Source organism: Ictidomys tridecemlineatus, chromosome 5 (genome assembly GCF_052094955.1).
Source record: "Ictidomys tridecemlineatus isolate mIctTri1 chromosome 5, mIctTri1.hap1, whole genome shotgun sequence".
Lineage (NCBI taxonomy): Eukaryota > Metazoa > Chordata > Mammalia > Rodentia > Sciuridae > Ictidomys > Ictidomys tridecemlineatus.
The window spans coordinates 108,637,271-108,641,481 of NC_135481.1; the positions used below are offsets into that span (position 1 = coordinate 108,637,271).

The 4,211-nt window shown below is 37.8% G+C and overlaps 1 pseudogene; it reads left to right on the forward strand.

The window, feature by feature from the left end:
* The first annotated feature begins 2,280 nt into the window (after window positions 1-2,280).
* Window positions 2,281-3,854, forward strand: LOC110597757 (regulator of microtubule dynamics protein 1-like; annotated as a pseudogene).
* Window positions 3,855-4,211: the final 357 nt, after the last annotated feature.

The window sequence follows — 4,211 nt, forward strand, 5'->3', positions numbered from 1 at the left end:
GGCATATTTGAGACTGATACTATTTGAATCAGATATCACCAGTCCTTATTAAGGAATAAGGAGCAGCTTTCAACATGGAGCCAGCGCCTGACAGTCCTCCCAAGAAAACTGTCTCAGAACCTGCTCAGAGGGCCCAGTCTCAGAGGTGATAAGGAAGGTCATTCTAGGCAAACCGGGAACCTTGGAAAGTTTAGGAGACCTCAAAAGAACTGATTCAGATTTTTGAAATTGCATATTAAATATGATGACATACCTTAGCTTGATTTACTAGCCATTAGATACAAGACCCAATAGTCTGGGCCTTTAAAATTTCAATGTGAGTTTGATTATGAAAATTTCTAGTCTGAGCTAATATTTAAGTATTAGTAAATCCCAATGCTATATATACCTCTGGATTTTCAAAAACAACTCAAGGAGGTCTACATGGCTAATTAACACTCTTGCTGTACCTTTGTAAGTAATTAGGCCAAACAGAAAGAGATCAGCTTCTTCATACAACTGAGAATAATTGTTGAAGATTATTTACTCACCAAGGTTGAGAGAAAGACTTATAACGAAAATACCGCAAGCTTTAAGATAAACAAAAGAGATTATTGGGCTTTGTTCTATGTACTCCTGAGCTTGACTTTCTATTTTACACCTCTGTAGGAACGGAGATTAATTTATAGATTTATACAACTAGAGATGCAAATAATTTCTGGCCAGTTAAACAGAAAACCCCACTGGCTCTGTTTATCACCCTGTGAGAAATATTAATTAGTGTTGTCTCTAACCCAACAATCTTATTCGAGCTTTCTTTTAAGATACTTATGCATTCCTAGATTCACAAATATTCTTTGGTTCCTTCCTTAATTAAATGAATCCAATAAAATCTTTGACATATGTTTAATTTTTGTTTATCTAAGAACCATGCTTTTGTCTTTCTGAAAATTTTGGCTTAATAACTAAATACATTTTAAAAATTGAATTTCAATAAACATAGGTCTATAAATAATAGAAAGAACCTAGGCTTATATACACAAAGACTGAGACATGAATTCTGGAAGTCTGTAAAATGTCTTATTTTAATCTATTTTTTTTAGAAAGGTTTCAACATGGAGCCAGCACTTGACAGTCTTCCCAAGAAAACTGTCTCAGAACCTGCTCAGAGGGTCCAGTCTCAGAGGTGGTGAGGAAGGTCATTACATACAAACTGGGAAACTTAGAAGATTTTGGAGACCTCAGAAGAAAGTTGGCATGATAATCCAGAGTTCTCATATATTCCACACACAATTTCCTCCAGTAGTTAGTCCCTTGTATCACCAAGGGACATTTGTTATCACCAGGAATTCAACACTGGCTTATTACCATTCACTAAACTCCACACTCCATTCATCTGTTATTTTTTTTTTCCTGATGGTCTTTCTCTGTTATAGGTTTTCATTTAGAATACCATATTACATTAAGTGCTCATATCTCCTTAGGCTTCACTGGTCTGTGATACTTTCTCAGACTTTCTTTGATTTTTTTTTTTGGCATTTTTTTATTTTTTCTTTTGTATTAGACTTTATTTTTTTAGAGTAGTTTAGGTTCACAGCAAAATTGAGAGGAAGGTACAGAGATTACCTATCCACTTCCTGGCCCACCACATACATAACCTGCCCTATTCTCAACATCCTTCACCAGAGGGCTCATTGGTGACAGCTCATGAACCTACATTGATCCAGCATTATCACCCAAACCCCCAATTTACATTAGGCTTCACTTATGGTATTGTACCTTCTATAATGACAAGTATAACCTATCATAATATGGTACAGATAGCTTCACCGCTCTAACCATCTCCAGTGCTCCACTTATCAACCTCTCCCCTACTTTAGTTTCTAGTGACCTTAACAATGCTGCTCAGGTATTTTGCTGACTACCTCTTAATTAAGCTTCTATGATGTATTTCTTAAGGTTCCACTAAAATTACATTGTGCACAGATCGTGGTGAATTATGGGGTTTGAGGCAGAAAACTGCAAAAGCGTCATTCTCATCACATCACATCATTTCCATCCCAATGGTGCATCCATAGAGGTGACTTTTCAGTGACGGTATTAAAATTGCGATCACCACCTGGCCAAAATAACGTGTTTGCCAGAACAGAATATGGAAAATTCCCTTTCCTCATTTTCCATATTCTATTTTGGAAACTAATCATTAAACATAGTCCACATCACATGGTGGAGGAAAGGAAAGTCTTAAGGTTTGAAATAGGTAGTGTCCCCTAAACATCCCTATGTGAAAACTTGGTCCCCATGGTGGTGCCATTGGGAGGTGCTGTGGACTTTCAGGAGATAGAGCCTTGTAGGAAAGCTATGTTGGGAGTGTATACTCCAAAGACCATATGGACTCCACCCATCCTCTCTCTCTCTTTCTTTCTTTTCTCCTTCTGCTTCTCCCTGGCTGGAGATGTGATTACTCATTCTAGCATGCACTACTGTCATCATGATCCAGCATCCTCCCCACAAAGGCCCAAACCAATAGGGCCGCCCAAATCTTGATCCTGCAAAACCGAGAGCTGAATAAACCACTTCTTTGTAGGAAGTTAGCTGCTGTTGGCATTTCCTCATGGTAACACAAAGCTGGCTAATACAGAAAGATTTAGCTGCACTTCCTATGGGGAAGAGCATCTCATAAATTATTTGGAATTCTTCTGTACAGATTTGTCTCTTCTCTCCCATATATTTACTTGTTCAATCATTTATTTATATGAATACTGACTCATGGGTATTTATTTTACACTTTGGGTTAAATTCAATACAATATTACCAATTTTGTTGTTTATATTGTTCAGCTTTGGGAAGAGGTGCTGGCCAGGAAGCGGGAGGAGGCACCTCTCTCAGGAAAGACTGGGAGGCCTTTCTCCTCACCCTGCTACCTAGCAGTCACATGGTGTGTGGAGTCAGGATGAGAAGTTGTGCACAGATCATGATGCTGGCCTTCACACTATTTCCCTTTGTGGCTACCCCAGGACCTCAATTCCCAAGGAAGGTTTTAGGGCAGCTGTGGGCAACAGCCCCAGTGATTCTACAGCTCTAAGTTGAAAGGAAATTCAGAAACTTTCCAATGAGACCTTTGATTCCCAGCCTTGTCTTATTTGGGTTTTGAAACTTATCATTTCTCAGGCTGCTGTGGTTCATGCCACGGTCAAAGTTGAAGAAATCCTTGAACAAGTTGACTACCTGTACAAAAGAGAAGAAAGAGGAAAACGCCAGTTGCCAACCCCATACAAGAAAAGTGAAGGTGTAGTGTGCCTGTGGCATTTGGTTTGGGCATCACAGTGATATAACTTAACAAGACTTAAAAAAAGAAAAAAAAAAGCTCTATGTATATGAAGGCTTAGAGCATGCAACAGGAACACAGAAAACAAAAGTGAGTCAAGTTTTGCTGCAATCTGCATTAGAAAGATTTAGCTGCATAATGTTGCTGATTATGAAGCCATCAATATTAAAATTTGCAAATGCCTACACTAACTAGGAGCATATTGAGAAACAAATTAAACTGAACCCTAAAGATTCTACCTCCATTCGCCTTAAGAGTACAGGGTGCTACACATTTGTTCAAATGTCTTGGTACCAAAAAATAATTACTAAAATTGCTGTTTGCAACTCCTTCAAGCTCCATCTAGAAGGAGGACTTGACCAACTTTCATGGAGAAAAACAAATGGATCCAATCTTCCAGAGAAAAAACTTGGCTTCTTTCAGGAAAGACATACATGAAGTTAAACAATAAAAACTTGCTGCTTTCTGGCTGATGAAAGCTAAGGCCTTCCCAGCACACACAAAGGAGATGCAGACAGAAGCTGCTCAGTTGCTTTCAGGTGTGTGACAAGAACATAGACCTTTTCAAAGAAGAAATTACACACAAAAACATTGCATTTTTATTGACTTAAAAATATAATACATTAACTGTTAAAAAGTCTAATCTGGGACAGAAAAGATCCATTCTTTATAGGACATATCAGGGCACATACAGAATTTCCTGGAGCCCTTATTTTGGGCAATGATTTAGCAGATAAAACTACACATGACATACATATTTTCTCTACACTAGAAGAAGCTATAAATTTTCATGAAAGGTTCCATGTCAATGCTAATACTTTACAAAAGCATTTTAAAATAACTAAGGAACAAGCTAGACAAATAATAAAACAATGTCAAAATTGTGTGACCTTTTTACCACAAG